Here is a 14,481-nt window from a genome sequence, read left to right as displayed (position 1 = left end):
TGTTGTGTGCTGTCCTTAGGTTAGTTAGGTTTAAGTAGTTCTAAGTTCTAGGGGACTTATGACCACAGCAGTTGAGTCCCATAGTGCTCAGAGCCATTTGAACCATTTACACGCTACTATTATTGGCAGTGACAGTGGTCAGACACACAGCATTGTCAACCTGTAGTCTTACAAATTCTGTCAGTTCAGATGTCGTGTCCAGAAAGCAAATGATTTGCAAACTCAGCATAGAGTGCATCTACATCTACATTTATACTCCGCAAGCCACCCAACGGTGTGTGGCGGAGGGCACTTTACGTGCCAATGTCATTACCTCCCTTTCCTGTTCCAGTCGCGTATGGTTCGCGGGAAGAACGACTGTCTGAAAGCCTCCGTGCGCGCTCTAATCTCTCTAATTTTACAATCGTGATCTCCTCGGGAGGTATAAGTAGGGGGAAGCAATATATTCGATACCTCATCCAGAAACGCACCCTCTCGAAACCTGGACAGCAAGCTACACCGCGATGCTGAGCGCCTCTCTTGCAGAGTCTGCCACTTGAGTTTGTTAAACATCTCCGTAACGCTATCACGGTTACCAAATAACCCTGTGACGAAACGCGCCGCTCTTCTTTGGATCTTCTCTATCTCCTCCGTCAACCCGATCTGGTACGGATCCCACACTGATGAGCAATACTCAAGTATAGGTCGAACGAGTATTTTGTAAGCCACCTCTTTTGTTGATGGACTACATTTTCTAAGGACTCTCCGAATGAATCTCAACCTGGTACCCGCCTTACCAACAATTAATTTTATATGATCATTCCACTTCAAATCGTTCTGCACGCATACTCCCAGATATTTTACCTAAGTAACTGCTACCAGTGTTTGTTCTGCTATCATATAATCATACAATAAAGGATCCTTCTTTCTATGTATTCGCAATACATTACATTTGTCTATGTTAAGGGTCAGTTGCCACTCCCTGCACCAAGTGCCTATCCGCTGCAGATCTCCTGCATTTCGCTACAATTTTCTAATGCTGCAACTTCTCTGTATATTACAGCATCATCCACGAAAAGCCGCATGGAACTTCCGACACTATCTACTAGGTCATTTATATATATTGTGAAAAGCAATGGTCCCATAACACTCCCCTGTGGCACGCCAGAAGTTACTTTAACGTCTGTAGACGTCTCTCCATTAATAACAACATACTGTGTTCTGTTTGCTAAAAACTCTTCAATCCAGCCACACAGCTGGTCTGATATTCCGTAGGCTCTTACTTTGTTTATCAGGCGACAGTGCGGAACTGTATCTAACGCCTTCCGGAAGTCAAGGAAAATAGCATCTACCTGGGAGCCTGTATCTAATATTTTCTGGGTCTCATGAACTAATAAAGCGAGTTGGGTCTCACAGGATCGCTGTTTCCGGAATCCATGTTGATTCCTACATAGTAGATTCTGGGTTTCCAAAAACGACATGATACTCGAGCAAAAAACATTTTCTAAAATTCTACAACAGATCGACGTCAGAGATATAGGTCTATAATTTTGCGCATCTGCTCGACGACCCTTCTTGAAGACTGGGACTACCTGTGCTCTTTTCCAATCATTTGGAACCTTCCGTTCCTCTAGAGACTTGCGGTACACGGCTGTTAGAAGGGGGGCAAGTTCTTTCGCGTACTATGTGTAGAATCGAATTGGTATCCCGTCAGGCCCAGTGGTTGGTTTTTAATGGCTGTGGGGAATGTGGCTGAAGGTAGTGTCGCTAGAGAGAGAAGTGATGCAGGGGAAGCATGTTTCGTACCAGGTGTCTACCATCCATGTGGATAGTTAGCTTTCTCTACTGATAAGGAGTTGTAGGTAGCATTCACAGTACACTAAGAATTGCTTCATCACTCTACGAAAAGACATTGTTAAAAATAAGCAGTACCGTTTGTCTCACTGTCTCATTACTTCCTGGTTTGACAAGATGCCTACAAAAACTAAGCGTTATTTCTCTTTCGTCATTCTGAAAATAAAAGTTTTGAAAGAAAGTGATTCCTCATTATAAAGTTTAGTTAAGTCCTAATGTTAATGATGGTGGGGGAAGGGTGGGAAATGGGGCGGTACTTGTGATATTATCTGATCGTACTCAGGGGTAATGGTCTCAGAAAGGTTAGGAACCACTGTCTTAAATCCACATAAATATATGATTAGAAATAACTGTCGATGTTTTGTTTCAAAGAAGACACAAATACAAAAATTAAAATGCTAGTGTGAAGGAATCCCGATGGAGGGTGTTAATAAGAAAGAGAAGACGTTGAGGTGAAACACGCAGTAAGGTGGAACTCGCAGCTGGCTGTGAAGAAGGAAGGAAGGTTAATTAGGGTTCAGCATCCTGTAGAGGACGAGGTGGGTAGAGACTGCGAACCCTCAGACTGGTGAAGGAGTTAAGACGTGTTATTCCAAAGGAACAGTCTAGCCATTTACTAACATTTACGGAAATCACAGGACACATGGAATGACTTGCACATATAATATATATTAACAATGTTAAAACGCACTACGCTTGTTATACTTAAGACACTATATACATTTAAAGAGTCAGAGCTTTGCACGAGGACTGCACTATAGCTGATTCCAAGTGACAGTTAGGACCCTCTTGCACGGGAGGCCGTGCATCCAGCTGCTGAGAGCTGAAGCAGTTCGCTGTTACATTGGACCTCATGCGGCCTTGTCACACGACTCAGAGCTTCAAATTTGGTTCACGGAGTCACAGTGTTGCTTGTCGAAAGTGCGTCGCCTGCTACTCACTTCAAACAGAGCGTTATGGGATCTTTCACACAGGATACAGTGAGCCTCTTGTCGCCCTCCACGCGAAGTTTCAGCATATATTCTTGACTCAGCCAGAGTCAAGTTTTACATAAATGTATTAATTACAACCATCATATTTTTTAGGGTATGATATGCAAAAGATGTGGAAGACTATGACCTTATCATATGTGAGGGTTATGAAACGATCTACAGAAATAAAGCGTGGTGTTGCAGCAACTGACAAAACTAAATATATTTATTTCCAATCTGTCATTCCTATCACCTGTTATTCAACACAAAATGTAAGCAAACAGAATATATGGTAGTCATGTACACTACTGGTCATTAAAATTGCTATACCAAGAAGAAATGCAGATGATAAACGGGTATTCATTGGGCAAGTATATTAAGGTTCAAATGGCTCTGAGCACTATGGGACTTAACATCTATGGTCATCAGTCCCCTAGAACTTAGAACGACTTAAACCTAACTAACCTAAGGACATCACACAATACCCAGTCATCACGAGGCAGAGAAAATCCCTGACCCCGCCGGGAATCGAACCCGGGCGCGGGAAGCGAGACCGCTACCGCACGACCACGAGCTGCGGACAAGTATATTATGCTAGAACTGACATGTCATTACATTTTCACGCAATTTGGGTGCATAGATCCTGACAAATCAGTACCTATGGCCGTAATAACGGCCTTTATACGCCTGGGCATTGAGTCAAACAGAGCTTGGATGGCGTGTACAGGTACAGCTGCCCATGCAGCTTCAACACGATACCACAGTTCATAAAGAGTAGTGACTGGCGTATTGTGACGAGCCAGTTGCTTGGCCACCATTGACCAGACGTTTTCAGTTGGTGAGAGATTTGGAGAATGTGCTGGCCAGGGCAGCAGTCGAACATTTTCTGTATCCAGAAAGGCCCGTACAGGACCTGCAACACGCGGTCGTGCATTATCCTGCTGAAATGTCGGGTTTCGCAGGGATCGAATGAAGGGTAGAGCCACGGGTCGTAACACATCTGAAATACAACGTCCACTGTTCAAAATGCCGTCAGTGTGAACAAGAAGTGACGGAGACGTGTAACCAATGGCACACCATACCATCACGCCGGGTGATACGCCAGTATCACCACTCTTCCAATGTGCGTTCACCGCGATGTCACCAAACACGGATGCTACCATCAGGATGTTGTAAACAGAACCTGGATTCATGCGAAAAAATGACGTTTTGCCATTCGTGCACCCAGGTTCGTCGTTGAGTACACCATCGCAGGCGCTCCTGTCTGTGATGCAGCGTCAAGAGTAACCGCAGCCATTGTCCCCGAGCTGATAGTCCATCCTGCTGCAAACATCCGCAAACTGTTCGTGCAGATGTTTGTTGTCTTGCAAAGGTCCCCGTCTGTTGACTCAGGGATCCAGACGTGGCTGCACTATCCGTTACAGCCATGCGGATAAGATGCCTGTCCTCTCGACTCGACTGCTAGTGATACGAAGCCGTTGGGATCCAGCACGGATTTCCGTATTGCCCTCCTGAACACAGTCATTGGATCTCGACCAACGCGAGCAGCAATGTCTCGATACGATAAACCGCAATCGCGATAGCCTGCAATCCGACCGTTATCAAAGTCGGAAACGTGATGGTACGCATTTCTCCTCATTACACGAGGCATCACAACAACGTTTCACCAGGCAACGCCGGTCAACTGCTGTTAGTGTATGAGAAATCGGTTGGGAACTTTCCTCATGTCAGCACGTTGTAGGTGTCGCCACCGGCGTCAACGTTGTGTGAATGCTCTGAAAAGCTAATCATTTGCATATCACAGCATCATCTTCTTGTCTGTTAAATTTCTCGTCTGTAGCACATCATCTCCGTGGTGTAGCAATTTTAATGGCCAGTAGTGTATTATTTTATTCTATTGTAAGGTGTTAAACAAATAACACACCTTACATTGAATTAATGAAACAATTCGGGTTAAATCGATATGTCACATGACATAGTTACGTGAAAATGTACGAATTATTGATAGACAAAGTGAATAAACGAGCCAGCATTTCGTGAATATAAACCATTAACACTCACACTATAGCTTGCGTCACGTAAGACGGCGCTTCCATGCATAGAGGCGGAGCAGTGTAGGGGTGAGAACTGCACATGTGCGACAGCAGAGAGTGGGCAAACAAAGCCCACGTTGCCAAACTGCAATGGTGCGGACAAATGGCTCTGAGCACTATGGGACTCAACTGCTGTGGTCATAAATCCCCTAGAACTTAGAACTACTTAAACCTAACTAACCTAAGGACATCACACACATCCATGCCCGAGGCAGGATTCGAACCAGCGACCGAAGTGGTCGTGCGGTTGCTGCGGACAAGTCAGGCTCATTTGCCTACGGTAAATCATATTATATGGACAAATGTATGAGGGGAATAGCATCAGTCATCATGAGAGAAATATTAATTCACGTCTCGATGACGTTGCGTCCACTGCTCCACGGATTTACTATGCGTGATGTCTAGAGGCGAGAACAGGTGACACAGCTTTGTGAAGATGTGAAGTACAGTTTTTCTCAAAATGACAAAATCTTTGAAGCTGCTTGCAATAATTATCATTTATTGCGATTTGAACTGTATTATTAGTAAAAATTTAATACACAACAAAATTAACTTCAAGCACAATCCGGAATCGTTATATTTGCTTGACAACTGCTCCTAATGAATAGAATTTTTAAAAACGTCTATAAGGTGTGTGTGTGTGTGTGTGTGTGTGTGTGTGTGTGTGTGTGTGTGTGTGTGTGTGTGTGTGTGTTTTGATGTGCTTGGGTGTAGTTAAGTGTAATCACACCGCATAAAAAAGCATTAGTGGCAGAAAAGACTAATGAAAAGACCATCGTAAAAATGGTCAATAAGTTGTCATATTTTCGCTGTTAATCGGCATTGTGAGTGTAAACTTACTCCTTCAACAGTACAGTGAGAGACCACATTAATAATCCATCGATCAGGCAAACAACCATCATCTGCGAATAACTCCAGGGAATGATAACCGATAACATCGATAACCACCAGTATCTCGACAAGTAACAGTTGCTGTCATTTTATTACCTCATCCAGTTCCTGGCTTGAAAATGACGGGGGTTTACAAGTGGAAATATAAGACTTCTGTCGAATTTATCCAGCTGCATTCTCGCATGTTATTAGAGCATACAACATGGTGGGAGAAACTCATCTTTTCCTTGGGCAATATGTTGAACATTATAGTCGGCATAATTCAAAGGATACAAAGTCCTAATCAAAAAGGCCAGGAAGTTTTCATTATTATGCACGCAACTGTTACGTTGACAAACATTTTTTTAAACCACGAGCCTTTAAAACTGAAAAACATTGTCTTGTCCCAAAGTCTACCTCGCAATACCACCATCACTTCTATTTGAGTCTGTTTCCAAACAATGTGATGGTAAATTTACGATGACAGGTTCAAGGCTTATATCCATCATCGCTTCCCTTTCAAATTATTCTTTTTGAAGCTTTTCAGCATGCCGCACCCTGTGCCCACGCTACAGGTGGGATGTTGCCTATGGCCTCATACACAAACGATTCAGTGAATGTTGCCTTGAATGTTTTTTTTTTCCTTCCACATAGCCTGATTCTTTGCCCAAATTAATTCAATAGGGCTACACTGACAGTGACACGTGGATAAACGCAAAATTTTGTCATCCCATTCATGTGCGAGGAAGTTTGTACGTTCTGTCACGTGACTTATATAGATTAACGAACTGCAGGAGATCGGCACGAATCTGGTTTATACGGTGCTGAATATTTTTATTTTTAAGCCAGTGAAAATATCCGCTTTTCTGGTGTTTATACGTGGTGTTTTCTGTGACAGTTGAATTATAACTGACAGTGACTGACTTGGAACCAAGGTATGACATGAATTGTGAATCACGTCACGAAACTGACAACGTTCATTTCCGAATGGTAGTAACTGCTGTCTTTCTTACACGTAAATGCATGTTTACTCTCAGAAACAAAACCAGAAGAAGAATCAGCATGCAGAATAATTATCCGAGAACCTATTCCCATGAAAACTTAAAACGACCAGTCCCATCACTCATTTTACAGCAGATATTCCTGGAATGATTTTAATTGACCCATGTTTCATTGAGGTAATACAATGTTGAACTACCTCCTTCTCTTGTATCGTGAATCTTTATATGGGATGTAGTTCGTGCTGCACTTCTTTCAACTAAAAACCCTCTTGTTAACATATCAGGAACCAACGTCTTTTAAAATTCTTTAAATTGATGAAGCGCTCACCATTGAAACTAATTTTCTCCTGCATAGCTGTAACACGTTTTTGTGATGTTGGCATCCATCATTCACATGGAGCACTTTAAAACATCATTGTTAAACCCATCCATTTGTGCTACAAGAGAGCAGGATGCGATTTCGACAGGAAATAAACTTTTGCTACTGTTCCTACAGATCTGACACCTTCGTTTACAATTATATTTGCAGTTATCTTGCCGACACCACATGGTTTTGGAGTCCGTTCTTGTCTTCAAATGTCAACAGTAGGAGATCTGCTTCCAAATTCACCTTTGAAAAAGTTATAAATGTGGTAAATAATCCACCTCGCCTGCATGTGAAGCACTTCACATTTTTTGTCGTCACTTGGCTTTTTGTTAATCGAACTTAAACATTTACAGATACACATTCACATCCATACTGCTACAAGAAGAAAAATACAAAAGAAACTGATATTTGAATGAATAATTTAGTTGCCGTAAAGTGCGGCAACTGTGCAGCATGTAGCAGCTAGATTCTCACTGCTAGCCACTCGGAAAAAAGAGTATGAATATTATTGGCTGCCAGTGGCTAGCGGAGGGGGATGTGGAGAACGGCTGAAAACTGGGCCGCCTTGGAACATGATGTGGTTCAAAAAATGGCTCTGAGCACTATGGGACTTAAAATCTGAGGTCATCAGTCCCCTAGAACTTAGAACTACTTAAACCTAACCGACCTGGACACACATGCATGCCCGAGGCAGGATTCGAACGTGCGACGGTAGCGGTCGCGCGGTTCCAGACTGAAGCGCCTAGAACCGCTCGGCCAAACATGTGGCCTTTAGTAATTGCATACAAGTAATTTCCCCGACCCAAGCTAGGAGACGCAGTTCGGAGGGAAGGAGTATTTTACGTTCGGCTGAAACCCAGACAGTGGGACACCTAACGGACACAATGAGATGCCGCAGCCACTGCGTAGACTGCCGGCCAAAGCCGCCTTGTCCCTGCTTTTAACGATGACTCTTCGAAAACCCTTTCTACAGGAAAACGGCTGGAGATAGCAGATAAATGTCTGGCGAAACCCAACATTGTTGACTCACTGTAGCCACCTGCATTAAAACTCGCGTGAAAGGGAAACCTGTTTATCTCAGTATTACATAGCAGAAGTTAAACTCTGCCCTATGAAACAAACAACACCTGTGATAACCTACAAAAATTCTAGTGGAAGGAGTTATAACAAGTTCGAACGCTCTGATTGGCCAGCAGGAAAACGCGTGGCCACCAGCTTTGGTATAGGCAAATGTAGATAGAATAATTCGCTCTTTCTTTTACAGCAAGTCTTCGAGTGTTTGAGCAAGGCGATTTGCGCCTCGCTGATAAGATTGCGAGAGTCATTATGTGAACAGTTGTTCACAGGCTCATCTTAACTCGTAAGGGGTTAATTTGCGAAGTCTCCTAGTATGGAGAATCGTGCCGAGCACTGACAGTTAACACTTGCTAACGATTTGAAGGCAACGATGTATGCGCTATTCCAGTCAAATAGAATGTACCATGCCAATTAATTTAAGAGTCTCGGCTTCACTGAAGATGTAGGAAATGTATCAGGTTGGGGTTTAACAGTCAAGAGAGATTTAGTATATATTCTCAGGTTCACAGCTCGCGCCGCCGCCGATGAAGGGTAAACATGCGCGCTCGCGCTATGCCAGCAAGTGATATTCAGTTGACACTTAGAACTGCGGTCGTCTGCCTCTCCCTTTTTTGTACATTCAACCATGACCTGTAGCTAAACATATTCACGATTGTTGGGCTTAATTGAAGTAGAAATGCAAGACATGTGATTTAACGGAAAGAATTGATCAGTGACTTTAGAGTCATTAGACCCTGAAGTTATTAAAGTGTTTCTTTGTGTACATCTTTCTGATTGCTCTTTACCTACCCCATCGGTTAATTGGTTATTTTAATTGTGAATTTTTAGCTTAATTGATATATGTGGCCACAATTGTATTCAATTTGTTTGTATGTTATCAAAAAATGGTTCAAATGGCTCTAAGCACGATGGGACTTAACATCTGAGGTCATCAGTCCCATGGACTTAGAACTACTTAAACCTAACTAACCTAAGGACATCACACACATCCATGCCTGAGGCAGGATTCGAACCTGCGACCGCAGCAGCAGTGCGGTTCCGGACTGAAGCGCCTAGAACAGCTCGGGCACAGCGGCGGCTTTTATGATATCGACCCCCAGACATAGTCATACACAATCTTACTATTTAAGAACCTTTGCTTCACACTTCTGAACACACCATATCAATATTTTACCATCCTGTACATATTATAATTATGAAGTCAGACTTAGACTTTGGTAGTCCCAGTCTTCAAGAAGGGTCGTCGAGCAGATGCGCAAAACTATAAACCTATATCTCTGACGTCGATCTAATGTAGAATTTTAGAACATGTTTTTTGCTCGCGTATCATGTCGTTTCTGGAAACCCAGAATCCACTCTGTAGGAATCAACATGGATTCTGGAAACAGCGATCGTGAGAGACCCAACTTGTTTTATTTGTTCACGAGACCCAGAAAATATTAGATACAGGCTCCTAGGTAGATGCTATTTTCCTTGACTTCCGGAAGGCGTTAGATACAGTTCCGCACTGTCGCCTGATAAACAAAGTAAGAGCCTACGGAATATCAGACCAGCTGTGTGGCTGTATTGAAGAGTTTTTAGCCAACAGAACACTGTTGTTCTAAATGGAGAGACGTCTACAGACGTTAAAGTAACCTCTGACGTGCCACAGGGGAGTGTTATGGGACCATGGCTTTTCACAATATATATAAATGACCTAGTAGATAGTATCGGAAGTTCAATGCGACTTTTCGCGGATGATGCTGTAGTATACAGAGAAGTTGCAGCATTAGAAAATTGTAGCAAAATGCAGGAAGATCTGCAGCGGATAGGAACTTGATGCAGGGAGTGGCAACTGACCCTTAACATAGACAAATGTAATGTATTACGAATACATAGAAAGAAGGATCATTTATTTTTTGATTATATGATAGCGGAACAAACACTGGTAGCAGTTACTTCTGTAAAATATCCGGGAGTGTGCGTACGCAACGATTTGAAGTGGAATGATCACATAAAATTAATTGTTGGTAAGGCGGGTACCAGGTTGAGATTCATTCGGAGAGTCCTTAGAAAATCGGGTTGACGGAGGAGACAGAGAAGATCTAAAGAAGAGCGGCGCGTTTCGTCACAGGGTTATTTTGTAAGCGTGTTAGCGTTACGGAGATGTTTAGCTAACTCAAGTGGCAGACTCTGCAAGAGAGGCGCTCTGCATCGCGGTGTATCTTGCTGTCCAGGTTTCGAGAGGGTGCGTTTCTGGATGAGGTATCGAATATATTGCTTCCCCCTACTTATACCTCCCGAGGAGATCACGATTGTAAAATTAGAGAGATTCGAGCGCGCACGGAGGCTTTCCAGCAGTCGTTCTTCCCGCGAACCATACGCGATTGGAACAGGAAAGGGAGGTAATGACAGTGACACGTGAAGTGCCCTCCGCCACACACCGTTGGGTAGCTTGCGGAGTGTAAATGTAGATGTAGAGTAAAACCTTAATAACGAAAATCTAAGATTTTCAGTTTTGCTAATGTATAGTTACGCCTGAACCTGTACACCAATTTCTGTTAGAAATAACGTTTCCTTTAGGTGGAACCGACATTGAAATCATTATCTGATCACATCACTGTCTGTACTGCTGCACTCTTCTGAACTCTGCATGAGATGGTATCTTCCTACCTTGCAGGCCGTAGGTTCAACACCAAAGTCCTAAAACACTCACAGAGGTTCTTACGCAGTTGTGGCAGGAAGTTAGATCAGAACCAATCTCACACACGTTAGACTATCTCACTGAACATATTCAAATTATTTTCTTTTTTAATGCTGTCATATACATGATTCTTTCAATAACATACTATAACTTACGTGAAGAAGACACGATTGAAAACGAAGAAGCTGAAGGGGACAGTGAGGAATTGCAAGTAGTATTAGTGAGGGAGAACGGATCCCTTCAGAAACAAGAATTGCAAAGCAAAGTCCAAAATCAGACATAGACAAACTGTGTAATGTTTTACACTGAAGCATCATCTAATGAGGATACCTTTTTACTCCCCTTGGTGAAAAGACTTGGCAGCTATTCCAGAATACAGCACACTTCAGGTAAAACGTGAAATAATGCAAGTGGTTGCTAAATATAGGCTATAGACCTGTACCACTATGAATCATCCAGGTTATGCACAGTTTACAGCACGCTTGGCACAACAGTGTGATGTTTGTTCAGTTGTTACCCACCCACAAACGTTTGCTAGAAACGCCTTTAAAACGAATCACCCAACTCCCCCACACTCATCCCTAGTTGTAGTAAACAGCAGTTTACACAACAGTCGTCTAGCTCACTCCAGAAATCGAAAACACAATCTGATAATTCGTCAATTCTGAGTCTTTGAAAAAACTCCTTGCTTCGTTAATACATATAATACTTCCGTTGTACAATTCGGAAAGGCTCCCATGGCATTAGATTCTATTATGTTGATAGATATTTGTATCTATGACAAGTTGTTACTATTTTAATAAAATGTATCATGTTTCTGCAACAAAGAAGTTCGTTTTGTATCCGCCTCAGAGTAACACACAGTCTCTCTTCCACTGTTAATATGCTTCTTCATGTTGATATGCGCCAACCGATAGAACGATTTAGGTGTTGCATAAAGTTCATCTAACGAAGTTAATGACATGTGATAGGAATTTCTCTGAATATTTTCGCAGTGTCCCGTGGAGGAAAAGAAAAGCTCCTAAGCTTAATCGATAGCTAATCATTGAGTGGAACCAAAGCATTCTTTTCTGCACGTAGCGTTTCCTCACAACAATTGCAGTAGCAAGGACTACTACTTCCTTTACAGGAAACATTTTGTTACTGTCTGGTTCTAGAAACAACACAACAAAAGGCAACAGTTCTTTTTAGATACGACGTGACAGCTGCAGTGGACGGGATTTCGGTTCTGAGAGGCGAAAACAGGCTCCAGTGAGCGGGACTTCCACTCTGTGCGCCGAAAACCGGCGACAAGTAGCGGCGAACTGCATCCAGATGCCCGGCCTCCCGCGTGAAAGTGCTCTGGTAAGCGTATACACGTGCTTTGCGCTCGAAGAAAGCTTGTATCCTGCGGATTATGTCTTTCGCTTATTTATTTAGAAATTACAGCTTACCACCATCATCAGCCTTGACAACTCGCAACAAATGGAATAAAAATTCACTAAATGACTCGCTGCGATCTCGATTAATGACCGCAGTAGCCATGGCGTTCCATCAGAGCGCTCAGGACACTTCTGAACGGTTCTTGGCATTCGGAGAATGCGTGATGTAGGTGCGCAGAAAGAGCCGAAAATAGGTTGCTATCGTTCGTGCCTCCAATTTATAAACAGTGTGGCGGAAGAGAGAGAATTTTGAGGTACGGGAGAGTGTTTCGAGAGCTATGATCACATGTTTTTTCTAGACTTTCAGCTACTAGCCCGTGTTTTTATGTGGACTCCGGCACGTATGGGTACTTTTAAGTAATTTCTGTTAAAATTAAAATGTGTACTCCTGGTAGAACTGGAACTCACAATCCCCAGTTCAGCAGACCAGTGCGGTATCCATTTTAGCCTCCTCCCACCCATTTAACCTATCTTTTCGCTCACCAATTTACTTTCTCGGCCTGGCTTTATTGTCGTTTCTGTACTGCAAAACTGAAGTAATCCAACTGTTATTTCAAGCTGAAAATACATTTCCTTACTTGTAAAACTTTTATATATTATGAATATGGACTACTACGATTGCGATGAATGAAAATTTTCAGAAATAACTGTAAGCGGTCGCGTTTCCTGATGGTACAATTTTTATTTTACTATTGTTGGCTTTAAGTCGCTAGGCGACTTGTCAGTTGATACTCAGTGATTATTTATAGCGTTACGTGGGTCGTTGTGTGGAATCAAGGATTCATTCTGGTGCGCAAATCCCCCTGGAAAACACTCTTCATGTTTTCCTATTCTGTTAATTTGTCACCTCTGGCAATGTTGGCTGATGTGAAAAAATACCGAGTTGTACCGTGGTTCGGAGTATATGTTAAACTGTAGCTCCCCCTGTAACTGTACATGTACACTGACGACTTCCAGTTGTATCAAAGTGGAAAACCTATGAACCTGAAGACTGCTGTCGAGAATCCCAGTACTAGCCCGTGTGCACTGTCAAAATAGGGACATAATGGGTTAAAACTCAACACGCCCAAAACTAAAGACGTACTTCTTCGTCATTCTAGGCTAAATACCCCGAAATACCGGGAATCCCTACCATCTTTAACACTTAATGGGAGAAGTACCAACTGTTCTCCTTCGACAAAGAGCCTAGGAGTAATAACAGATGAAAATCGAAATTGGACTGAGCACTTAACTGCAATGTGCAAGAAGACACCAGCATCTCTCAATGCCCTACAAAAATATAAAAAGTTCTTCCCTCTCGATCTGAAAAAGAAACTTATAAAAACACTTGGGTTATACTTCCAATTATTGATTATAGCGATATTTATTCTACAAGGAGAACCTCATGGCGCCCAGAACTGGTTATGAATGCTTGTGTTCGATATATCTGTGATGTTCGATCCTTTGATCACATTTCCCCATCATAAGTACAGCTGTGCAGACAAGCGCAGCGATTTCGATACCCTCTGTCTTCTCTACTGTCTTACCAACGAACACTGTCTCTCATACCTGTCCTCAAGCTTACTGCTCTTGTCTGAACAACATGGCAGAAACGTCGATTCCCATCAGAGCAAAATCCTTTCTGTTCCACTCCATCTTTCAGCCATTTTCGCGAAGTGCTTCTCAATAGAATATTATCTCCGGCTTTAGAAAACAGTAATGACATATCCACTAAAGCAGCAATAATGATAACCATTCTCCCTGGACACACTCGGTACCCTTGTACATCCTTGCCAACAGATGTTCTCCATTTCCCAATACTCTTAGTTGGAACAGTCTCCTTAAATTCCCTTTCCCCAGAACTCGCTATATCAGAAAAATCTCTGTTTTATACACCTATAAATTCTTTTTATATCTGCCACCGTCATTATAGCTGCTGTTATTATCACCATTGTTAGTGACAGCAGCAGCAACAGAAGTACAAGTACTGCCAGTATTAACTTTATTAGTTCGTCAGTGTTACTTACGCACGTTGTCGCTATTAACACTCAAACCATTTTAGTATTATTTATTACAGTTGTTTTCCTTAGGTAGCCGTGACGTAAAAAAGGTACTGTGTGTGTAAAACCTTGGTCCGGCGTAAGAGAGGGCGTGGTGGTCCTAATCAGGTGAGGTTACATAAATGA

This window comes from Schistocerca cancellata, chromosome 9 (genome assembly GCF_023864275.1).
Source record: "Schistocerca cancellata isolate TAMUIC-IGC-003103 chromosome 9, iqSchCanc2.1, whole genome shotgun sequence".
Classification (NCBI taxonomy): Eukaryota; Metazoa; Arthropoda; class Insecta; order Orthoptera; family Acrididae; genus Schistocerca; species Schistocerca cancellata.
The sequence above is the reverse complement of the archived record's forward strand: the minus strand, read 5'-3'. Positions refer to the sequence as shown.